Source organism: Macrobrachium nipponense, chromosome 6 (genome assembly GCF_015104395.2).
Source record: "Macrobrachium nipponense isolate FS-2020 chromosome 6, ASM1510439v2, whole genome shotgun sequence".
NCBI lineage: Eukaryota > Metazoa > Arthropoda > Malacostraca > Decapoda > Palaemonidae > Macrobrachium > Macrobrachium nipponense.
The window spans coordinates 60,069,920-60,096,715 of record NC_061108.1 but is presented as its reverse complement, the minus strand read 5'-3'; the positions used below and the strand labels follow the sequence as shown (position 1 = coordinate 60,096,715).

At 39.2% G+C, this 26,796-nt stretch overlaps 1 pseudogene; it reads left to right on the top strand.

Moving 5' to 3' along the window:
• The window catches only part of LOC135216535 (kinesin-like protein KIF3A), a 133,055-nt pseudogene that overhangs the window by 50,498 nt on the left and 55,761 nt on the right, over nt 1-26,796 (top strand).

Sequence of the window (26,796 nt, the reverse complement as noted above, 5' to 3'; positions counted from 1 at the left end):
GATGTGAAGACGGCATATGAGAACTGCGAGTCGCTAGGACCATACATATCCGCAGAAATGTTGTTGGGGGCAGGAAGCAGCACAATCCTATCCTATAGAAAAGGGATAGGTGTGCTTTGATTTTATGGTGTTGGTTTATGGTTGAAGGGTTGGTCGCTTGAGGCGCTTTCCTTTCTTTAGCCTAGAGTTATGGGACTAACTTCGATAGGTTAGGTCAGGTGGTGGTTTTTAGCTTCGTTTGCCCTCACAGTATGGTCAATATGGTCTAGTCACATTGTGGTCACGCTCCCGTTGACAGATCATCTAGAACTCACCAGCTATATAGGTCACTACCTTGCTGGAGAGACTAGTAAAGCAGAAGCAGACTTGAGTGACAGTAATCACGAAGTCAGCTATGCTAACAGTAAGGAACCAAGATGTCAATCATCTGCATGTAATTTGTTTCCTAAAATATTCCTTCTATTCTGTCCCTTCCCACCCTCCAATGGTGGGATTCAGCTATATATATATCTCGACAGGTAAGTTTCATGAACGAAATGTTATTGTCATGATACAATAAAGTTTGTTCATACTTACCTGGCAGATATATATAATTAAGTACCCACCCACCCACCTCCCCTCAGGGGACAGTGGTATGAAAAATCTTAATAGAAAATGGGAATGGTTCCTGATATCCGCCTCCCAGCGGCGGGAAGGAATGGGTACTAACCACCTGGCCGCCCACTGCGTGTGCCGGGAGTGAAATTCTGTCGGACGTCGGAGAATACAGCTATATATATATCTGCCAGGTAAAGTATGAACAAACTTTATTGTATCATGACAATAACATGTTGATCCCTGAACTCCCAGCATCCCTCAAGGCGCGTCTCACCAGCCATTCAGCTCACTCTTGGACATAAAAAGATGCCAGATTCTTTTAATCATAGGTATCAAAATAGCATAATTGTAAACCTTTCGTCAGCCCGGGGGGCTGGGGGAACCAGGGAGGCTTTCATATCTTGCAAATTTACAACATTCAAAAATTTATATAAATCTTTGTTTATATGTAATTTTGGTGATAATGGCTTTTGATGAATTATGCTTATTCTTTTTCCATCAAATACTGATATAGAGACCAGGATAATTATGCGACAGTGACGATAGAAATATTGGTTTAAAAGTTAGTTTGCATATGTCCGTTTACATACACACACATGTACACCAATTCAGCCAATTAATAACTGCTGTATATATTTTGCAATTTTATTGGTGTTTCTTGAATAGAATAGCTAAGGAGTAATATTGTCATGAAAAAAATGTGAAATTATCTCAGAAACTATGGCATAAAGCATTCCAAAACTAAAATGGATTTTTTTTTAAAAGAACGTTTTCTTTCCAAAATACATTCTTTTTAAATATTAATTTTCTAAATATCTTGTATTTTCATATTTTATTATTAATCTGCTAAACAAGGAGAATACAATCATGTATAACATTAGGTGATAAGTTAAAAATGAGCAAGAAAATATTGGTTTTATTACTGATGTTGCTAATGCATAATATTGCCGTCGTCCTTTGGTAGCAACCCCCTAGCACCTCTTAGGTTAAGGTAGCCTTCTTGTCAGATTACAAAGCACCATCTTCTTCATGACAAAAGGTGGGAGCTTTCTTAGTCCTTTTGTCCTCCATGCCAAGTTGTGGCTAGGAACTGAGGAAAGGGGAAGAAGGGAGCTGGTTGCTGAACATGGAGATCCTCTTTCTTCTCTGCAATGAGTAGGGGGTTTGCCTGTCACACCATTTGGCAAAGTGATAGGAATGAAGGGGGAACCCTAGGAATTATCAGTCTAATAGATAGAAACAGCATGTTTGGTGCAGGTATTTATAATGGAGGTTGATCACATGCTTTTGATAAACCTGAAGGATGGTCATTCTTTCAAGTACCCATGTACCCAGACTCAGAGGATCCTACGCTTGTCTGCCAAACGGGGCTGGTGTTTCCATTTCCGACTGTGCTTTGGACTGTTGATGGCCCTTCTGGTGTTCATGTAGATGTTCACCTTTGTATCCGCTTGTGCTCATTTGAGAGATATTTGTTCGCTCTTGATATCTGATGATTTGGGTTTTGGGTTTTACCAGCATCCTGCAGTTGCTTCAAGATAAATAATCACCCTCTCACTTTTTCCCACAAGTTAGGGATCACAGTTAACTGGGGGAGGTCATATCTCATACCCAAGCAGCAGGCAAAGTATGATCATGGCCTGTTCATAGATTGAGAAGTGATGAGAAACCTTGATATCGCCCCCCAAGTGAGGAAGTTCAAAAGAGATTACAGTGTGCAGTTCATGACCCTACAGGAACAACCAATTTGGCTTTGCATGTCAATAATTATCCATCATCCTTGGAGGAGCTAGTGGCTCAAGGTCAAAGGCCACCTTGGCTCGCTTTAGTAGCAACTGAAGCTGCATTGATCAGCTTGTGTTGGTGGTTACCTGGATTAGAGGCTGGGAATGTAGCTAAACTTAATACCACAGGAAAGAAGTGCAAGAAGGAGGTGTCCAGGAACACACTTTCTTTCTGGCTTTGTAAGGTGATCAGTTGTGTGTATGAATCCTCTGAGGAGAGAGATGGCCTCCCTACTTTCTTGAGAGCACTAAAGGTCAGGGGCATGGGGTCCATCCCTGACTTTTAGGAAGAACTCGGTGTTTCATGTAATTAGTGCAGGTTTCTTCCTAAGAAAAAACTACCTTTACCTTATTCTAGCGGAGGGATCTCACCCACAATTATTTATATACATACCTTCTTCTCTAAGGGTTTTTGTGATGTCTCTCAAGTTGTGTAGGCGCCCAAGCAACCACTGAACAGAAAAGTACTCTTTGAGTACTTATCCCAAGTGTGAGTCTGGAAGTATGAATGCAGTGACTGGGCTCACAATCTTCCCTCTGTTTCTTTTCAAGAGCAGTGGTGACCAAACTTTCCTGCTGGATTTGGACAAAAAAAATAAAAGTAACTATAATGCCAAGCATCTAATCTTAGTTTAGGCTCCTCTGCCCTCTCTCTTATAATGAAGGGGGGGGAGGGGGAAGATACCATAACTCATTCTTTACCCATTGCTTGATAATAACTAGTAGTTAGCTGCTTTTTGATTCAGGTCATCGTAGGGGGATGTCATAGTTTCTTGAAAATTTTCTGTATTCTAGTACCCTCCTGTTTTGCAGGGTTACTTTAGCCTGAGGCCCTACTACTCTTTTTAACCCATTTACCAGACCCACACAGTAGGAGGGTACAGGAGTCATTTTATACTCTGCTTGCATGTTCCCAATTATATACTCTGCTTGCATGTGAAGCTGGGAACATGTCTTAATCTGGATGGATTCAACTGTAGTCAGTTGCAGAGATGACCTTGCACCTAAGGAGTAAGTCTCCTTTATAAATGGCAGTGGTTTGCCATTCTACAGGAACAACTAAAATTTTTTTAAGGTAATCTATTTTTTCTATGTATACAAACCAAAGCTTTTTATAGATTAAACCTACTTCAGCTGCCACACTTTATCCCTTTAGCAAAAGGAAAAGTAAGTGGTGATATAAGGCAAGTCAGGGTATTCCCCCTTCACCTCCATACTCACCAGTTAATAAATAACCTTGTTACCAAGTTCAGTGACAGCTTCAGCTTGTACTGAAGGATATTCCTCATTTTGTTTTTATTTTAAAGTACACTAATATTAGTATATGACTATTTTCCTTTGTTTCTGATTTTCAGGAGGTAGATGTATATAACTTGGCTGCTCGACCCATTGTTGAGAATGTACTGGAAGGATACAATGGCACCATTTTTGCCTATGGACAGACTGGTACTGGAAAAACGTTCACAATGGAGGGAGTAAGATCAGTGCCAGAACTTAAGGGCATCATTCCTAATTCTTTTGCTCATATATTTGGACATATTGCCAAAGCAGAAGAAGATAAAAAGTAAGTTGCCTAAGCTGCATGCATTGTGTCAAGTATAGTAAAATGGTAATCCTAGTAATTCTTTATGAATTCGAATCATTATTTTTATATAAGTAACTTACCAAGTATGTAATTGCGATACCATTAGTTCCTAACTTTAACGGCAGCTTAAATTTAAAAATTCGCATGAGCCCTTCATTGTTTTGGTGTAGGTAACTGACCCTGTCCACTATCAGGGAAGAATACAGCACAGCTCAGGAGCTCAATTCGTTCCTGCCACTCATTGAATGAACGTCTGTTGTTGGGTAGCTTTTATGTTGGTTTCACCGGTTGGTTGCAGAATTTGCTGACCTTTGGTAAAGTATTCCTTTTAATTTTTTTAATTTTTTTTTTAATTTTTGGTAGCACTAATTTTCTTATCTTAGCTAGCTTTTTTTTTTACTTGTCCCAATTGTGACTTGATATGTCAGACTCCAGTTCTTGTACTTTTCTGCAAGACCTTTCTGATTCTGCTAAGTATGGCCAAGCATACAGTGTGTAGCTCTTGCAGAGGACAGACTCATACTCCTGACATTGATTGTGACGAATGTAGGGACTGGGATCAGGGGAGGTGGAAAACTTTGCATTCTCATTTAGCAAAACTGAAAAAATAGAGAGGAAGGTGGCTGCCAAAGCCAAGGTTCGGATATCTCATTCTCCTGATGTACATGTCCCGTCAATTCCTGTGACTGCCTTTTCTGCTATCAAAAGTCCTACTCTTCCATCAGCTCCATTACCTGGCTCCCTAACTCCTGAGCTCAATGCCATTGCTAGCCTTGAAGCCAGAGTAGACAAGAAATTTGGCTTCCTAGTGGTGGATACCGTAACCCAGCGTGGTGCATCTATTAAGATCGAAAATGGATCAGTTAAGTGCAGGTAATATTGGTGCAAGTGTGTGTCAGTGGAGGAGGTGATTTATTCGTCTGACAATACTAGACTTAGGTCCCCCCCTGCCAGACCACCTCAACCCTGGGAGGAGGCAAAACAAACAGATCCTAGGGAGGTCGTTTGGGGTTTGTCCACGTGTAGTTGCTCCCTCAACCAAGCTGTACACTCCCAGGACTCTGTGTCCAGCATACTGGAAAGGTGGTCGAGGTGGAGGTGCATGCCTTATCATCCAGTGGCTCAGATTTCAACTTGAGCAGAAGATGAATTTGATATTTCCCAAGTTTTCCAGGCCATTTCACACTTCCTTCTCTTTCTTGTAAGAACGCCAGAGATCTGGACTGTAGTTTTCTTAACCTTCTTGTAGTTTCTAGGATCAGAAAAGTACCCCAAGCACCTCAAGTGGCGTGATTGGTATGGTCTTGGTCCTGCCACCTTGGTGGACACGAGTTCAATTCTTGGGCATTCCATAAGGTGGGAGAGATATGTATTTCTGGTGATAGAAGTTCACTCTCGATGTGGTTTGGAAGTCACTTAAAGCCGTTGGTCCTGTTGCTGAATAACCACTGGTTCCATGCAACATAGAAACACCGTACAAACAAACAAACAGAAAAGCACCCCACACATCTTGCTGACATCACTGTCTCCTAATACCCTTACATCACCTGACTACTTGTCTCCGCCTAATACCCTTACATCACCTGACTACTTGTCTCCTATACCTTATATACACACCCTGACTGCTCGGCAGTCAGTAACAGGAGACAAGTTGTCAGTGATAGTCAAGTGCCCAGTCAGTTCTGTATGTATGGTAGATCCCAAGTGCAAAAGGGGAGCCAAGTGTACAGTGTGAGTCGAGAGCTCCGAGCTTGCATTGACACCAAAGCATTCTATTTCCGATCATTCGCTTGGTATACTAAGCTCTCCTTTTCTAAGAAATGATCTGTGTTAGATCAGCATTTATCTGAATGTTCTCTGGTGTCAGAAGGTTCTTCATTCCCAATGACTTTATCTGTGTCTTCTCATCCTCCTGCAACGGCTCATTCTCCTGCTTTTTTGGCACCACTGTCTGCAAATTTTTTGGTGTCAAATATTGCTCGCCATGAGCACCCTGTCCAGTCAGATTTGTTGAGGTTGAATCTCCCTGCAGTGCAGGACTCTGCCTTAGATCTGATCCATCCTTGGAGGAAGATATAGAGCAGAATCAGCTGACGTCGGCTTATGTGAAGTACGTATTTCTTATTCTGCTATCCGACTTTCTTCTCTCTTTCAGCTATGTCATCACCAGGCTCTTCTTTTTATGAGTAGGCAACCTGCAGGTACCTCTAGACCATGGTTCTCAATCTTTTTTGATTTATGGCACCCTAAACTGATGTAAGCATTAACATTGGCACCCCTTCTTCACCCTCCCACCATATCGCATAAATTAACTTATTTGATGAATATAATTACTGTATTATCCGTAATCAAACCAAATTCAGCACCACCGTACATGCAGAAATAGATAGTATATACAAAGGAGCATAGTAGAAGGTTTGAAGTAAAGACTTATGAATGCAGACTAAATAAAAAAAAAAAATGGTAATCACCTTTAAGCAAAGAAAAAAAAAAACTACTAATTTAGTGAGATGTGTGTGCTGATGTGACTGACAGATCCATTTCAAGTTGGGTTGAATGGTAGACAAACATACTCTCATTTCTTCCTTAAGAGTTTTCAGCCTTTCCCTTTTGTTAGTTTTAATGTTTGATAGAGCAGAAAACCCCAACTCACATAGGTAAGAAGTAGAGAACTGGATTAACATTACCAGAGCTTTTTGGCAACATGAGGATACTTAGTCTTAATCTGAACCCAGAATTCGTCAAGAGGCAGCTGCATGTGCAATAACTTTAGAACACGATCATTACACATTTCCACTAACTGCTCTTCTTCCATGAGGGTAAGCTGAGATTGGGTTGATACAGATGCAACAAATGGGTTTCTTATTCAGTCATAGTTTGCAGTGCATATGTCTGGGAAATAGTGCAAAAGTTGTTTTTCCAGTACTGCAAGATGCTCAGAAATAATGGGTATTATCTAACCACTGTTTTGCTGCTACTGCAACATGTAAGATAACATGTCCATATTGCCTTCTTTTAACTTTGCCCGACCCCCCCCACAGTTGCAGTTTTTCTTTCAGAATTTTAATTTTATCAGTGGAAGATAAATATTTCTGATTTTCCTTGCATGCTGACATTTACCTTGTTTAAAAGGTCAAAGATGTCAGCTAAATAAGAAAAATTTTGCACACCAAGTGTCATCTGCCAGTAAATCACAGAATTCCTCTTGTTGTTCAAGTGTGAAAAAGTAAGCTCTCTTCCTTCAGTTTTGCATACTCGTGACAATACCTTCCCTCTGGACAGCCATCTTACTTCCGTATGTAGAAAAGATTCAAATGTTTTGCTTCAAGCTCTTCACATAGCTTAGCAAAAAAGACGAGACTTCAGCAGTCGACTTTTTATAAAGTTCACCATTTTTACAACTTTTTCCAGTACAGATTTTAAATCATTGCTAATTGTCTTGCAACCAGCACTTCACGATGAAGAAAGCAATGTGTTGTTATCACACTGCTGTTTTCTTTCTTCACTAATGACACAAATCCTTTGAATTGATCCAATCATGGCAGGTGCCCCATCTGTACAAATCCCCACACACGATTGCCAGGACAAACCAACTGATTTTAGGTACTCACTTAATGTAGAGAAAATATCATTGCCTGTTGTAGTTTTCCTTAAGTTCTTTACAAGAAAAGAACTGGTTCACTATTTTAACATCATGAATGTACCGAACAAATACCAGTAATTGAGCCATACCTCCAATGTCTGTGGACTCATCTACTGAAGTGCAAACATTTCACTTTCCTTCACAGAGGTAACATACAGTTTTCCTATATGTCTGCTGACATATCATGAATCCGTCTGCTAATGGTACTATCCAAAACGGGAATTTTCCTCACTTCTTTTTCTGCTTCACTTCCAAACTTTGTTTTTACTATGGCACTACATGCAGAGAGAATCAGAGTCTCTGCTGTTGTATGAGGTTTCATGCTTTTAACAACTAACTCTGCAAGTTAACGTAACTGGCCTCTTGTGCTTTATCTGAAACTTTGACTTTCTTAGAAAGCATCACACACTTGTTTTTGTTCACTTATAGGTCCTTCAAAGTAGGGGACCGAGGCCTTGTTAGCAAGATGATCATGTTTCAGAGTTAATGCCTCTTTAATTTGCTGGGTACCATTGCTTCATTATCTAATTTATCACAAATAACACACAATGGCATAGTAGTAACTTCATCACCACACCAGAAGAAATCCGAAACTTAAATAATTATCCGAGTAGGAGCGACTTTTCTTGCCTTTTTTGTTTTTTTGAAGTTGATTTACTTGCTGTTGGAATGGCCAAATCGTTTTCACTCACACACCACTTTCGTCCCTTTCTTCACCCTCACCCCTAAGTTCGTGTCTCTCTTCTTAGACAAACTTATCCATTGTACGGTATGTTAGAAGGAATGGCCAAATCTTTTTCACTCACACATCCACTTTCGTCCCTTTCTTCACCTCACACTAAGTTTTGTGTCTTCTCTTCTTAAGGGGGGGAAGGGGGCCACCGGCCGGAACGCTATATAGGTGGTATAGGGCGAAAAATGCAAAGTCATGAAAAAATTCATGGAGCTTCATATGGCAATTGAGAATATACGTATACGAAATATTTCGTCCAAAATTCCTCTTACTTTCGTTGTTACAGGGAAATTAGTTAACATAACTCAATAAGCCTAAAACACTGATCCGCACAGAAAATGCAATATTTCTTCTATTATCGTAAATTTTTATAATTATTGTCAAGAAATTGATTGAAATAAATGGCATCGTAGACATTCCCCGAGTCGAGAAGGAGACTTCAGGCTCAGGTACCAGTCCAGTCATGAATTAGTGCGATCACGACATGAAGTAGTCTACACGTTCCATTTCACCTCTTGACATTCGCTTGCCTTTCCGTATGTTTATGTATGTTTCGGCAAGAATTCATCATGCCAATGAGGAAAAGACAAGGAAAACATCTCGCTAACATACAGACGAAGAAAAATCGCTCTGGTATTATTACGAATATCACAATATTCTCGTAGTTAGTGAAGAGAGAGGGTAGGGTTGCTTAGTAACGCCCCCTTCTTGCCTGACAGTACACGTCACACTCTGCCCAAGGCTACGATCTTGAGCAAAGAGATCTTCATTTATTATAAATAACAAAGTTTTGGTTTTTAATAACCCACCATGGAATATGAAATTCATAATAATGATTTATTATTTAAATTGTCTTTGTAAAAAAAAAGAGTACACCTTCGAGTTTCACCTCTGGACATTCTCTTGCATTTATGTTTATTTATCTTTGTTTCGGGCAAGAATTTCATCATGCCAAAGAGGAAAATACAAGGAAAAAAACATCTCGCTAACATACAGAATAAAGAAATTCGCAGTAATAAGCCGAGTTAGTAGGAAGAGAGAGAGAAATTGCGTAGGAAGGAGTGCCCCATCTTGCCTCAAGCAGTGCCCCACCCAGGCTGCGATATATGAGCAAAGGGATCATCATTTATGATTAATTATGATAAATAAAATAGTTTTGGTTTATTAATACACAAAAAAAGAAAATATACATTCATAATAATCATTATTTATTAACATTGTCTTCATAGAAATACGAAGGAAAACTTTTGAACGCCCGTATCTCAAAACTATACTTATTGACCTTCAAAATCTATCTTCTCACTTAGTTTTAAAGCTATAACATTGGAATTTCATATATAACTCAGAAAGACATTATAGAACAATCAAATAGAGCCCTTTTTTTGTTTTTTCAATTTTTGTTTCGTCTTTTTTTTATAAATAAATTTTTTTCTCCTGATTTATAGGGTTTATTTTTTTTTTGACCATATTGAAAAATTCATATCTAGCAAAAAAATGACTTAGAAAAAAAAAAAAACTCTCCGATTTCGATTGGAGGTCTACATCAGGTCTATATATGGTAGTAATCCCAGGGTCTTCATATTAAATATCAAGGGAGGAGATAGAATTTGAAAAAAAAATTGTTAATTGGTTATTTTCAGGCGTCACAAAACCGAAGGTCAGAGGCGAAAATCATATGCGGTTTTGGAGATGTCCCAAGTCACCTTATTAAGTGGTATGAATATCAAAGTCCTGTCCTTAAAAAATGGCATTAGCCTGGCCGGGCCCCCCTTAAGACAAACTTATCCATTGTACAGTTTGTTAGAAAGGCACGATACTGTTCGATACAACTGTAATATAACCCCCAAAAACCACGCAAAGAACTTATGGCTAGACATATTATGCCTCACTGACTCGGGAGTGGAAAACTGGGGTTATAGAAAGCCGACGAGAACCGACCACGTATCGGACGGGCAACGAGTATAAGCAAAGAAAAAAATGTGAGAATGAATAGAAGACTGTTACACTTCATTATTGTTGTTGTTGTTGTTGTTGTTGTTATTATTATTTTTATTATTATTATTATTATTATTATTAGCAATAGTAGTAGTAGTAGTTGTATTGTATTTGTACACGTATAGAAAAGGAAATATCAACCTCTATTTGAGAAAAATGTTTGAGCATGTAACTTCCTACCTACACCTGATATTATATGAAGTCTTTTGCAAAAATTTTTTTTCAAATGTTCATTAAGACAATAGTAGCAATTTAGCCAATACAAACTCATGACAATTTTGCGGCACCCCGCCCCTAGTTTGCTGTCTATGGCACCCCAGGGTGCCACGGCACCCAGTTTGAGAATCACTGCTCTAGACGACTGAAATGGTTCTCTCCTATTCTTCGAGAAAGCCTATTTCAAGTATTGAAGGCTGGCTGGCCGACATGAGGGATCTCTGGAAGGCCACCTTTTGTCCCCCTTCTTCTTCATCTCTGACGATGAGGAGGTATCTTTCCTACGCCACAGGGGAAGTTTCTTCTTTGGAAGTCTCTGCCTCCTCCCAAGGGGACTTCTCCGGCTTGATTGACTGACACAAAGATCGGCGTTTACTTCTGCTAAGATCTTTTCATCCTTGGAATTGTATCATTTGGTAAAGGACTAAGCTTTCTCAATGGACGGTGGGAGCTCTGATGAAGAAAATCGAGGACTGTACCACTCTCCAGGATAACTCGGCCGCAGACTGGTTAGGAGTATTGTCTTGCATAGACCAGCAGTTCATGACAGCCCTCAATAATAGGCTGCTCTATTTTCATTATGGATCCCCAAGAAAAAGTTATGATGCTCCTTTACCACCAAAGGAGTCCATTCCCTGTCAGAGGTCTTCTCTTTTCGCTCCAATGGATTCTGGTAGTCTCTTCCCTAGTGCCACTTTAGAGCTTCTGAGTTGCAGAAGAAGTACTTCGAGATGGATATTCCATCCCATTAAGCATAAAACCCCCTTTAGTATCAGAGTCCATCAGCTTGACTGCATACTCGCTAAGCTCTCTGAGGTTTTCAGCCTTGTCAAAGGCAGTGACTTTACTCAAGAAAGAGGCCATAGAAGTTGCAGAAGATTTAAATTCAGAGGAATTTTACAACTGACTATTTTTCATTCCCAAGTCATCGGGAGATTTGAGACCTGTCCAGGATGTAAGGCACCCTGAATTTTTTTGTGAAAACAACGAAATCCAGGATGGAAACAAATCAGTCAGTTCTATCCTCCATCCAACAAGGGGATTGGATGGTGATAATTGCTTTTGAGGACACTTATGTACTTTCATATTCCAGTTCATCAGGAATCCAGAAAGTACCTAAGGTTCGTGTTCCAGGACAGGGTCTTCCAATTTCGGACTCTGTGTTTCATCTCTCCACAGCCCCCCCCCATTGACTTTGTGGCTCCATTTGATGGGCATCAATGTATGCTTTTTTCTTGACTATTGGGTCTTATGGTCATCATCAAGAACTTGCTGCACGCATGTACAGAAGGCTCGTCTCATGCCCAGGATCGGGTGGGCCTATTAATCAACTTAACCAGTTCTCAAATAGTCACAACTCAGTCGATCATCTATTAAGGATGATGATTGATGCTAGGAGTTTTCGTGTTTTTCTGTCAGAGAGAAGAATTCAGACTGTTCAGAAGTTCATCACTCGTTTCTTTCGCTCAGCCAACAACGTTGTTGTTTGATTAAGCCAGCTTATTACTGGCACAGTGGTGCTTTCAATGTGGTATGGCCGTTGGCAAAACTCAGCCAACAAGTGGATGGGCCTCTTGGGCACTCTCTCCCATGGAAAAGTTTGTGCCTTTATGAAGACTTCACACAAGACCATTGCAGTTTTTCCTGAAGACCAGCTGGCAAAGGAAGGCCTGCCCAGACTCTTTTGTCTTTCCCATCACTCCCGAGATCAAGGACTTGCAGTGGTGGCCCAAAGAAGGTAGATTCCCAGTTGGGAACTCATTACATCCATTGAACCCAGACCTAACCTTATTTTCAGATGCTTCAAACTAGGATGGGGTCCTCACCTGCAGGACTTGGAAGTTGCAGGGACATGGTTGCAACAAGAAAAGATCCACATCAGTGTGAGGGAACTAAAAGCTGTGCATCTGGTCCTTTTACACTTTGCCTTGGTGTTGGGCAGGAAGACGCTTGCAATTCATTTAGACAAAACATAAAAATTCAGGGAGGTATGCACTCTTCCTCTCTGTCAAGAGGCTGAAAAGCTGCTTTTTTGGGCCCAGAACAACCACACAGTTAGTCCACCCCACTTATTTCTGAAAATTGAACGTCCCTTGTGGATGAGTTAAGTCACCAACAAACAGGTGCACCGATGGAATGGAAACTGGAATTTGCAGGTATGCACTGACCTGTGGAAGCAGTGGGGGATAGACCTGTTTGTGACGTCGAGAAATCACCTTCTTCCTTTGTATTGCTCTCCAGTTCTGGACCCTCCAGCGTGGGCAATGGATGTAATGCTCCAGGACTGGTCCAACCTGGACGTGTATGCTTTCCCATCTTTCAGTATGATGAGGGAAGTCATGAACAAGTTTCAGTCTAACAACTCCTTGATGACACTCATAACCCCATTTTGGCTGCAGAGGGAGTGGTTCCCAGATCTTCTCTGAATGTTGGTGGACTTTCCAAGTCTCGTACCAGTGTTGGAATCTTCTCAGGCAACCTCATTTCCACCGTTTTCATCAAGGTTTGTTCACTCTTCACTCTGATTGGCTTCAGACTGTCGGGAAAGTTATCAGAGCGAAAGAATTTTCAATAGCAGTTGCAAAGGCTATTTCCAACTGTAGGCAACAATCTGAATTCTTCCTAAGGACTGGCAACTTCAACAATGAAGGGTTATAGAGCCATGCTCAATTCAGTGTTTAGGCATAAAGGCCTTGACCTTGCAACAAGTCAGGATATTAGCAACTTGATTAAATATTTTGACACTACAAAACAGATAATCCTTATTATGTGTTTTGAAGTTTAGATGTCGTACTTTGATGACTTTCAGGTCCTCCTTTTGAACCTCTTCATGCCTCATCTCTAAGGGACTTAACAAGGAAAAACCCTCTTTTTTAGTTGCTATGGCCACAGCTGAAAGAATTAGTGAATTGTAGCTTTGGACAAACAAGTCTGTTTATTATATTTTGGCAATCCACGGAGCACTTCTCAGTTGTAAAGCACTGAATAGAGGCGACCCTCAGCTTAACTGCTGTGCCACTACAGATGGAAAATGACTACTGACCAGAGGCAATATCCACTGCTGTAGCTCTCTCACCAAGCATTGTATACCAATACTGGCTAATTGACTATGTCAAATTCATTTGTTACGAGTATGGTTTGAGTAGTTTGTGTCCATGTATCCCAGCTCCTGTATTGTGGGATTCAGCAGTGTAATAATTACTTGGTATGTTACTTATATAGAAATTACATTTTAATAATAAGGTTTTATATATACTTACCCAGGAGTTACATGATGGGAGCCCTCCCTCCTCCCCTTTCATAGACATAGAGCATGAGTGAATTGAACTCCTGAGCCATGTTGTACCTCTTCATCCTTGAAAGTAGGCAAGGTCAGTAACCTACACCAAAGCAATGAAATGCTACCTCAAATTTTTAACTTCAGCTGCTGAAGAAACTTAGGAACTAATAGCAATGTAATTACTTGGTAAGTACATATAAAAATTTGAAAATAAAAATGAAGCATTGTTACATTCATTGTATGTATGCACAGTTTGTATTAGATAACATGGTATTGAAAGTACATACCCCTAGATATTGAAAAGACTGTCAAACAGGACTCAGCACACCAAGAAAAAAACTCAATTAGTTGTTTATAGTTACATGGTACTTAGAGGAATTAATCTCATAAGGGGCAGTGTTTACAAGGTGGCTTGTATGTTGTTCTACTGAAGTCAGTGCTTCAAAGATCTTTGCAGCATTCTATTGCCTTCAGTTTTTCTTCTTTTGTTACATCTTTTCTTTGGTTTTTCCACATACCTATCTAATTCCTTTCCAATCATGCTTCAAATTTTGCTCATTTGAGAATAACTTCTTTAGGTCACCCTTATTAGGAGAACTAATTTAGTATATTAGTATGACTCAGGTTTTGGGTCGAAGCACCAATACCTATAATTGCAGTAATAAGATTAAATTTGTTAAGAATACATGTACTAATATACAGTAGCATAGTAAGGAATGTGAGCGAAGTAGTAATCAATAAATTGCATTAAGTAATGTGCAAAATTATTGAATATACAGTAATGAGAATGAGAAGTAAAACTTTGATAATCTCCATGCTAGGAGTGACTCCACATAGTTGGTGACTGACTTGTATTGAAAGAAGTTTCCTTTTACTTTTAAATGAATGATTAGTCTATATTGTACAATGATGTAAGGTATGGAGTGATTATTCAATGAAAGCATATTGAACTCATTTTGTACAAGTCAGTCAGTATCTAAGAGGAAGCATTCCTACTATGCATTTCAGGGACTGCGAGTCATCGTTTTTCTCAAGTATCTTTCAAACTAATTACATATTTGATCAAGATGGGACTTTGACGCAATGTACAAGACACCTCGCTAAACTTTGGTAATATAGTGCATTGTCAAATGGTGTAGTTGAGGCATTTACTCTTGACTTTTAAAGGCAAAGTTGCATGAGTCAGCAGGCTCACAGAATCAAACACCTAATATCACCCATCCCTTTCCTCTCCCTCTCTCTCACTCTTTCTTTATGGCTGTTTTTCTCATCTCTCCCCCCAATACCTCTCTGTCATTTACAAAATGCAACAAATAATTGAGAGTTAATAATGAAAAAGGATAGCGAGGTTTGATGTAATGACCGTAATAATGATTCATTTTTTTTCAATGTTTTCTGTTAATAATAGCGTTAATTGTATACTGGTTTGTAGATTAAACTGTGATTTAATTTTGGTTACCTTTCTGCACCTGCTCGTAGTCAACTTTCTCGATATAAGAGGGAAAGGATTCAAGAGATTGTGATTGTAAGTACATTATACAGGGTGAACAAAGGCCAAGAGAAAGAGCTCTGCTCACTTCCCCCCGAATCCCCAATGTAGGCGGAGCTTTGTCTTCCTCCTTATTGGTCACCAAGTAAAAAAAAAAAGCGGTATAATTTTTGGGAAACTACTATCACTATCATAATATCAGTGTTTTCTATACTCATATCACACTACAATTTCTAATAATATAACGGCAGTAAGATGTAATTCAATTGCACTGTGTTGAGTTTAGTGAATGAGGAGAGTTTCATGCATCTTGAACTATGTAGCTTATCATTAATGTAAAAGTGATGCACTATTTTCATGCATACCTATTTTTGAAGTAGGTTCCAACGTAGGATTTTACTGTATGTATTAGAATGAGACGGTCGTTTATGAGTGCTACAAGACTTAGATGTACTTACCACATCTTTTGATTATTTACCTTTACATAATCTTGCCTGCACATTTTGTAATTCTCCATTTCTTGGAAAAAATTTAAAATTACACCTTTTTCCTTCTTAATTTCCCGTTACCTCTATTTTGCAGCCATTAATGAACACATATGGCATTATGCATTGCTAAGTTAAGTATACTGTCTTAGTTTAACCAGATCACTGAGCCGGTTAACAGCTCTCCTAGGGCTGGCCCAAAGGATCAGACATTTTTACATGACTAGGAACCAATTGGTCACCTAGCAACGGGACCTACAGCTTATTGTGGGATCCAAACCACATCATGTCGAGAAATTAATTTCTAATCACCAGGAACAAATTCCTCTGATTCCCACATTGGCAGAGCGGAGAATCGACCCGCGAATACCGAATTGGTAGGCAAACACATAACCCACTCGTCCAACAGGGAACTTTTATGCATTTACTATATATACGTACTCAATAATTATTGAGATTTCTCAGTTCACAATAGCATCTTAAAGTAAACGGTCTACTTTCTCGCAGATGTTTGTGGAACATATTATCACTTTTCCATGGGAACTTTCACTAATTTGCAGATTTTTTCTAGTGACCATATCTCTAAAATTATTACTAATCTCCTTTTCTTTGTAGAGCAACATTATTTATTCACTAAATATGTATTTTTTGTTTCATGTTATGTATGTGGCTAAATACTGATTTTCATGATAAAAATGATTTGTAGTATATGTAATAAAAATGTTATGCATGCATCTATCAAGCTCATTCCGGGTTGGGCCCCATACTGAGCATAATAGCTCTCTCTCTCTCTCTCTCTCTCTCTCTCTCGCTCTCTCTCTCTCTCTCTCTCTCTCTCTCTCTTCTCTCTGTAAGGGTAATGTAAGTTATATTTCAAATGATATTGCTGTAAAGATTTTTAATGATAAGCATATTGTATAACATTTAAACTATTCACTAATTATTTTTCATTTGATATTGCAGTAAAAGCAGATTTGAAGTGAAAATGAAAATGATTAGCAAATGTTTTAAATATTGTAAAACATGTTTATCATAAAAAAAACTTTACAGTAATATCATTTCAAATACCATCTTACATTACCCTGAGAGAGAGAGAGAGAGAGAGAGAGAGAGAAATTTTAAATTTTAAAGACTAATATTTTCAGTACTATGAGAGAAAAAACGGTACTATGAGAGAAAAACGGTTTATGTATCAGTTTAGGGGTAACTTAATTAGTAGTTATTAAATGTTCTGTAGGAGAATTTATTTTAATTTCTATTAAGCATTTTGTAGGTATTATGCTGTTTACGGTAGTATTGATATTTTAAAAATAGTAAATCATTGTTATATAAGCCTTTTTGGGGGGTGTATACTATACTTAAGAGTAACAGTTGTAATATGGTACTAATCTAAGATGTTCTAGGATGGTTTGGGATGATAGTTTTGGGGGTGTATTTTTGTTTTTAATGATATTAAATTGTTTTAGTATGGTAATTTAAGGTATATTTTTGTTTGAACTATCAAATTAAGCAGCGAAATGTTAAAATTTTAGATTATGGGGCACTTGTTATGGCAGTTATAGGCCAGTTATAAGGATTTTAAGAGGGGATTTATACGTTTTTGTGGATTTTTCATTTTTGCGGCAGGTATTGGAACCTAATACCACGTAAAAGTGTGGTAGCATTGTACTTTATTATTACCCTGTAACAATCAGGTGAGCACTGAAAGGGTTTCCCACCGAGATACTTCATTGCATACGTAGTTACCCCAGGTGGGAAGCAACTCCACCAACTGAGTAGACCTTGTCTTTCTTGGATTTGTGGTGAATAGGGTGAAAGTCATACCCTTTTTAGCCTACTCCCATTTATATACTTAAGAAAATACATAACAATAATGAAGTTAACACAAAATATACAAAAACCAACATATTTATAACATCCAGTATTACTTAATATAAATATATGATAGACAGGAAAGGGGTGCGGAGAGGGGCAGGCCAGGGATGAGGAGGCCACGGGAGAGGGAGGGAGGTAGGGAGGGACAGGAAGGGGGTAAAGGACGTTTGAAAGCATAGGTTGGCGAGGCTTGGCAACAAAATCAAGAGTAAACACCTTAACTAAACACCTTTGACAGTGCATTATATTACCAAAAAATAGCAGATGTCTTGTACACCATGTCAAAGTGCCATCTCGATCAAATAATTAGTTTGAACGATATTTGAGAAAAATACGACTTGCGGTCCCTGAAATGCATAGTAGTCGTGGATGTTACCACAAGGTTTTGCTTCTCTGTGATTTTGCACATTACTTAACTCATCAAAGTCGCTTCACTCATATACATACCTTACTATGGTACTGTATACTTAAGGAATGTGCTCATAAGTTTATCATTACTATATCATAACTGTAAATACTGTATAGATATTTCAAAGTAAATAAATTCTTCTTCAAAATGAAAAACTTAGTCATGCCTCTCCTAATGAGACAGACATTAACCCTCTCACACTTACGGGGTTCCTATAGCATTACCTGGTACGCGACTTATGTCGTGGAGGGAAAAGTGGGGCTTGTGTGGAGAAGTTTCTTTGTAAAAATCGATACGTCGAAACTATAACTGACATACGCATCTGGTCTGTTTTATGATGTCGGCAAATGATTGAATTTTTTCTTAAAGCAATCAGAAAATCTTTGCAAGGCTTAGAAATAATTAAAAAGACGTGATGAACATGAAATTTTTAAGGAAAATCATAGATACTTTTTGGAAATCTTGAAAAATATGATAATTAGGTTTGGGGAGTTTATTTTATATGTAAATTGTATCAAAATGTTTGAAAATTCACGTGGAAGCAATCATTTTGCTATAAATTTGTTGCCAATTAGCTGTTACCGACTGAAAAATGCTAATTTTTTACAGAATGCAATTTTCAGATTTTCCAACCTACTTAGTTGATGTTTTGTATCATACCTAAGTAAGGAATAGAGAAAAGAAAAATAAAGGTTGCCATAAAAAGCTGATTAAATTTCCTTAAAATGCACAAAGGAAAGATATATGTATTATCAGGGTAAAATTGAGCAATTGTTGTAGATTAAGGACAATTTTTTTTTTTAGAAAATATACGGCAACCATTATTATATAGAGACATTGATATTTTCACATTTTGCTGCTCAGCACAATAAAGTACAAAGAATGGCCGTTGGAATGATATATAATACATGCACATTGAAGTTATTTACAGATGCACAAACAGGTGTACAAAAATTATTCACACTCATAAAACTTAGGCCAAACTACGCGGCTCAACTGGATTCTCAAGTGCTCATATTTACGCTTACATTTTCCATAATTACTTGGTAATGAATAACACTAAGACAAAAGTGAAAATTGCAAAGGAACGCTGAATAAATTTTCTATAAATAACCCATGTAAAAGCAATAAGTGTTCCCAGAAAAAATTGAGCAATTGAAGCTGAAATATATTTTAAAAAAGTAAATTCTTTCAAAAAAGAAACATTGCTATTTTTACATTCAAGAGGTCTAGCATGTGCAAATATAAAGAATTGCCTTACAGATAAATATGAAATATGGAAATATAAAGAATTACCTTACAGATAAATAAGAAAGATGGACATTGCAAATATAAATAAAACAAGAAAAATAAACAATGACATTGAACATGCAAAAAAAAATAAAGAAAAATAAACAATGACATTGAACATGCAAAAAAAATATTTGGAAAAGAATAGTAAAAAATTTAAACACACATACACACTTTCAGTCGAGAATATTTAGTTGGGTAATCACTCTCAGTTGCTTCTCTTGGACTGCTAGGGAGGATGTATTTCTTGCTCCTTGTCGCTATGTTGCATGTCCCTTGTTGAAGCTGATGGACAGGTAGCAAGGCCAGGACAGCTACTGGCCTGCTGGTGGTGGGGGAGGAGGTGGTCTCCCGCTGCTGCTGCTTCTTTGGTGATACGCCCGGAAGTGGACCTCCTTGCACAGGTGCACCTTGCATGCAACGTAGAAGCACCTATAGTAGATTCATTTAAGGTAGATTCTTGCGCCTACGAGACGTTTGTTTGGCGGCCTCTGATTGGCTGGTACCGGGAGGTAGGCCGCTCGCTCATTGTGTCATATTTTCGTTTGTGACTTAGAAAACATACAGTATGTTTATATTTCTTCATTTATCTCACGTTTTCCAAAAGATAATAAAGTTTTGGTCATACCATAGGATTCGGTATTAATTGTACAACTAAATAATCTTTTCCTGAAACCAATTAGATAAAACACAAAGGAATTACAACGAGTAAAAGTGAAGAGAAAAAAGTTCAATCTTTACACCTGTTTTTATTTATCATTGGATTTTTAATAAGTCATACGATCAAGATGAATTAAAACTTATATTTTCATACAATAAAATCACCCTGAATACGCTGGTGCTTTCAGATTTTGGATGCATGTAATATGTGAAGAGAAAATGAAGAATATGTCTTCTTATGTTGCAGCCGTACTTGACTCAGCCTGATAGGAAGTCAATCTTTCTTAATTATTTGTTGTTTATTACTTCACTGAGATTATTATTTCATATCACTCAAATGATGTCTCTTTCATTTGAAAATATATTCATAAAATAAAATTAGAAACAATATCTTGAAACAAGCTGATTAAAGTTTAGGCTGAGTTGAAGAGTGTGAAGTCGTCTTTCCACAGAGTTTAACTTCTTTGAATTCCCCGCGGCCCGCATGGGTCTGAGCTAACGATACCAGATGCATCCATCTGATTATTATTATTTTTTCCTTATCAGATATGCCCAGACATACTATATGATATTGGATTTTAAATTTTCGACAGTTATAATGGAAATTCTGTGTATTTATTTTCAGAAAATGTAATAATATAACATGGTAAATATTGTCGAAACTGCAACCTTTTATATCACTAATTGGCAACTCAAATATCTCGCTGAGACGACAAACCAACAACGACGCCTTGCAGATGTCATTCTCTCAGCAATACCATCAAACTTGAATCATTTACTGATGCAACATAATAAGACATATTCTTCATTTTCTCCTCACATTTTACACGCATCCAAAATCTGAAAGCACCAGCGTATTCAGGGTGAATTTGTCGTATGAAAACACAAGTTTCATTTTATCTTAATTGCGTTAATGATGCAAAATCCGATGATAAATAAAAACAGGTATAAAGAATTAAATGCTTCTCTTTTCACTTTTACTCGTTGTAATTCCTTTGTGTTTTATCTTATTGATTTCAGGAAAAGATGACTCAGTTGTACAATTAATACCGAATCTTATGGAATGACCAAAATTTTCCTATCTTGAGCAAAGCATGAGTTGATTGAAGAAATATAAACATAATATTGCTAGTTTTCCAAGCCACAGTAGAAAATAATGAGACTGAGCGAGCGGCCTACCTCCCGGTACCAGCCAATCAGAGGCCGCCAAACAAACGTCTCGTAGGCAGGCACAAGAATCTACCTTAAATGAATCGACTATAGTAGTGTCTTTTCAGGCGCCCCTTGACCAGCACCAACGACACCTCTTACACTGCCCAGTCCTGACAATTTGTGGTTCGTGCGACACATTCACTTCTTGCAGGTGGGGCTGATGAAGGTGTCTGTCTTTGTCGTCGTCTCTGTCTTCAACAGGGTCAGGTGCGCCACCGAAGGTGCTGGCCAACAGAGAGGAAGGAGTCTCATGTTGACCTGCATAGACAGTATCTTCATCCTTGTAGGGCCACTTATCAAGGTCAAACTCTTATCAGTTGCTGTGCAAAGTGCACAGTGAACAACCTGAAGTCATCTTCCTCTCTGGAGAGTACTCTCGGTATAAAGCAAAGGAGTTGAAGAGTGCCATCTAGAACAAGTACACAATGAACTTCTTCGTCCACTTGCTGATACGCCTCGTGAACTGGTAATATTGGATCATCTGATCAAAATGATCCACACCATCCATGAAATTGTTGTAATCAGTGATTGCCTTTGGGTGATGCAATTGCATTCTTTCATGGGTGCCCTTCTGATGACGATCATGGGGCTCGACCTCAGCAATATGAATCATTGTTATCAGCTTCAAGAGGATGACATCCTTCCAGATGATCATGAAGGTGTTCCCTTGCCTCCGGAAGTACGTAACATCCTGGGGAATGTTCGTCCGTGCAAGGAGTTTCAGTGCTTGGGGCCACCTCTAGGAAGCCGCAGAGTGCCACATGTATGCACCCCCTGGTCATACAGCTCTTGAGAAAGGGCTACGGAGTTATAACATAAATGTCCATAAACAGAAGGTTGCCCTTTCCCTTGAGATCGCCAAGCAGAGAGGAGACAGTGTTGCGGGTGGAATTTTAAATCCTGCTGTAGGCCTCAAAATATGAAACATAGCCGGTGCCAGCTTTGGCAGTGATGTACATTTTTATTCAGCATTTAGTTGGCTTGGCAGGATTATACACTTTGAACCTAAGCCTCCCCTTCTACGGCAGCATTCCTCCAATTGACAGATCCTGCGAAGGAATATACACATCTCTGAACCTCGATCAGAAGTATTCGAGGACGATACGAACTTTCACGAGATGATCAGTGTTGCCTTGCAGAATCATGGCATTATTGCAAGCTGGGAAAAAACAGGTATACCTATCTCAAGAAACCTCCGAAGTGTCATTGCTTTTATGAAGAGCAGCATATGTAGATATTCATTCGTAGACCAGCTGGATAAAATCTAGCGCAGAAGACAGGTAAATCAAATCTCCCCATAACCCAGGAGTTTCTGTGAAAGGCAATGCCGTGGGAGGAGAGGTGTTGGTGGTCCAACTAACTCTCCTGTCTTGCTCCTTAGCTGACTCATGAGCACATTCACTTATGGCCCTACCCCCTCCGCCGCGCTGTCTGGCTCTGATGCCCCTTGCCTGTCGCCTCACACGACCCTCAACAATCCTTCCTCACCCAACAGTAACAGATTGGGAGAGATGACACACCCCCCCCATAATTGGAAGATTCATCTTCCCAATCAGACCCACTTGATAAATAGACATCAGACTCATCACTCCTGTCTGACTCATGAAAATCAAGCTCATCATCAGTCATTCCCAAACAAAGTCTTTTTTTTACTTGGGTCTCCGGTTTATAAAAGAACGAGAAGGTTGGGAAGTAGACGCATAAGAGGTCGACAGCTGTGAGAGAGAAGGATGAGAGGTCGACAGCTGAGAGAGAGAGGGGTGAAAGGTCGATGGCTGGGATGTAGAGGCAAGCGAGATCTCAGCTTGGGGCGATTGTTTTTCCGGGATATACACACTCATAGGCTGGAGGTGGGTAAGGGTTGTGGATTGTCATGGCTGACTCATGCTTTTCCTCTTCACAACAACTGCCCTCACAAAACCTTTGTTCTCTTGTTCCCATTTCATTTCTTCCCCTGAATCCCCATTACTTTCTTCGGCATAAGTCTGGATTGAAGGCCCTTCAATATCCGATATTTCACTTTAATCATCGAAAAGAATACTGTGAAATTTACTCAGTGTTACAATTTCCACCTTCTTGGGCATGGCTTTTTTCTGGTCAGTCATTGTTCTTCACTATTTATCTTATCAAAAAACACTTGAAACTTATTCAAAATACTCTACAATCACTTGCAAACACTGGTATAACAATAATACAAGCAAAAGCACTTCACAAAGACAGATAAATACGACTAAGCAAAAAAAGTGAGAGCCCCAAAAAGACTTGCTGTACGAGGTCAAAACAGGAGGTGTGAGCTGCTTGAGTTTAGGGAGGACTGCGGCGCATGCACAATACCTATCAGTTTCCTGTTTACGTTTTCTTGTAGTTCTGAGATCTGCCCACGCAATGGCGCGGTCCTCTTGTTCTTCAGATAACTCTATTTATTTGTGAATTTCCCCAGAAAATAACTTACATCGGAACACTTAAGGCAAAAAATTTATTGACGCGATTGGATCACCAGAGGGTTAAGAAGTTATTGTTAAATGAGGAGCAAAATCTCTCTCTTTCAGCATCAGTGACCATAGTTTCTTTGATACCAGTTCACATAAAGCAATCAAACTCTCTCTCTCTCTCTCTCTCTCTCTCTCTCTCTCTCTCTCTCTCTCTCTCTCTCTCTCTCTCTCTCTCTCTCTCTCTCTCTCTCTCTCTCACTAAGGATAGAGGACATTCATTTTAGAGCTCCATGTTAGTGCCAAGTGAAGTGCCCTACTTAGGGAAAAGTGGTTAGATAAAAAATATACGTGATCAGTACCTGAAGAATCTGCCTATAACAAGTGCACAGTTAAAGCAAAAATGTAGTATAAAAAGTCAAGCTGAAACAAGCTGAAAATGTTGCAAAGATTAGTACAAAGTCAGAATAACCCTGAAGTTCATCTTCTAGTGCCAGGAGTGTGGTAAACCCAAGAAACTATTAATTTCATATAAGTAACTTACCAGGTACTTATTACATAGCTTATGTTTCTACTTGCCCGAAACTCTTTTGAAAAATCGCGGTAGCAATTCTGTTGCTTTTTGTGTAGGTGCCAGGCCCCTGCCCACTATTAGAGCACTTGGGGAAACTATGTGGCAGGTAAACTCAATTTTGTTTCTGCTGGCTTGTTGTTGACATTGACACCATTGCAGCAGGCTTTTCATGGTTGTATTTTGATGTACAATTACTTTGTTTTGGTAGCCAACACATTTTTGTCAGCTCATTAGTTTTTTTGGATAGTTACCCTAGTTTTTATAGAGTTAAGTCTGATTCCAGCAATTCTAGTTGTCACGATTCCAGTGAAGGGTGTAAAGCTAGGTTACGAAAGTCTTGTGATCCTCATTACAAATGCATTAATTTTAGGGGACAAGAATGTAGTAAGGAGTAAACGTGTGATGAATGTTGTTCTTGGGATGAGAAGCAGTGGAAAGTGCTCAAATCACACTATTCCTGACTTTTCTCCTATTCTTTGGGCTCTTACTTCGCAGACTCACATATTCGCGGATTTCTATCTGGAACATATAGTACCCCCATTATTTGCTAAAAATTTGCCTATTTGCAGTATTTTTCTATGGGAGATATCCATAAATTCCTGTTTTTTTATAAATTTCATAAAAAAATGCACTTTTTGTGACAAAACTATTTAAAAAACCAGGTATAAACATTTTTAGTGGGTTTGAACTAACAAAATAGGCAGCTTTAAGCATTTTAAAAGCATCTTCAACTATTTGCAATTCTAGCTATTCACGGCGGGGTCTGGTACACATCCCCTGTGAATGGGGGGGGCGGGTGACTGTATTCATCCACCTACTGTTCCTGGCTCCCTTGCTTCAAGACATGCTGGAAGTCCAAGGGAGGCCGATGGGGTTTACCCATAGGTAGTTGCTCCTTCAGTCGAGCCTGTTGCATGATCCCAGGTGTGGACAGATAGCCACTGATAAGGAATCTCATTAGGATTGCACCAGTTAATCTTCAAGTTTGATGATTTCTACAAGGACAGGAGGTGCAGGTGGTGATTCCTGGATTCTTCTAGACTGCTTAAGTGCCCTTCAGATGATGTGGGTTGGCATCAGATACAGTTCCAGTTAAGTGAAATCAGAAGGCCAGTACTTGCCCACAGCCTTCTTGTAGCTACATGGGACATGTTGCCACTTCCCGAGTGTCCAGTACCAACTCGTAAGTTCTTGACACCCGCTTCTTAGTCCCAAGCACCTGCTCCCAGATGTCTTTCTCCACTTCAGTCAGTTCAGAGACCAGTCTCCATCACCTTTAGAGGAAGATAAACTGTTGTTGGCTCCTATTAAGCATTAATTAGCTGAAATAATGAGGTGGTTGAAGAAAGCTCCATCTGCTTCCAAGGCTATTCATGATACTATCCAGTCCTCGGTCTCCATAGAAGAGGAACTCTACTTCAGTAATTTTTGGTGAACTTCCCCACCTTTTTTGCCCTAGCTGCCCCAGTATCACCTGCCTCAACTTTCTTTTAATTAGGAGTCAGCCAGACAACAGGACTAGACTCCCCAAGATGGTACTATTTTTGTTTTCCAACAAGTGTCTCAAGGAGATGGGCGACTGTCTTTTAGCTAAAAGGGTGCAAAGGAAAGCTTTCACCTTTCCTCCCTCTTGCTTAGTTTGAAGAATATATTTATTATATGTTACCAGGGAAGCTCCTTCTTTAAGAGTCGCTGCCTCCTCCCAAGGGGACTTCTCTGGTCTCATTGACTCTTCTTGACACTCTGAGTTCTTGTTGGTGAAGATAATGTTTTCGTTGGCAGAGCTAGACCATCCGTTAAGAATATCGTCAAGGTTTTTTGAAGATTTTAGTTTCCTTGAGTGGACAGTGGGAGCACTGGCTAATAAGACTTAGGACTTCCAATCCTTATTGGGAGACATTACCTTGGACTGGCTAGGAGTCTTGTCCTTTGCAGACAAGGCCAAAAGGGATGGCTTTTTAGAGCTTTCCTCTCTTTTCACTTTGGGAGTATAGGTACTAGCCAGTTATTGGGGGGGTTCCATTCTGATGGCTTAATGATAAACGAAAATTGCAGATAATGGGATTTTGGCATTGATAACCGGTTAATGACACCCCTGTTAGGTCTGTATCAGTATCAGTATCAGTACTCAATTATTGGTGCCGATAACCAGAAAAGAAGTCCTTCGATCCTGATCTAGGCTTTTATTCTGATGCATCAGACATAGGGTGGGGAGCTCTACTGAGGAAGCAGGAAATATCAGGCATGTTGACCCCAGAGCAACAAAGTCTACATATGATGTCAGAGAACTGAAGGCGGTTCATCTAGGCCTTCATTGTCGCTCGACCATGGTCCGAAACAAGGCAGTAGTCCATGTGCGGACAATACCATGGCATTGGCATGTACAGTAATACCCCGAACTGCTACGATTCGAGGTGTGTGAATTCACAATAGCGCAAACTTTTCATTGGAACCCAACTAATTATCATATGCGAGTTCTTCACAATAGAGCGAACATTTGTGAATCTTCCAGAAACACTGCAAAACCCTGCAAAAGTGTT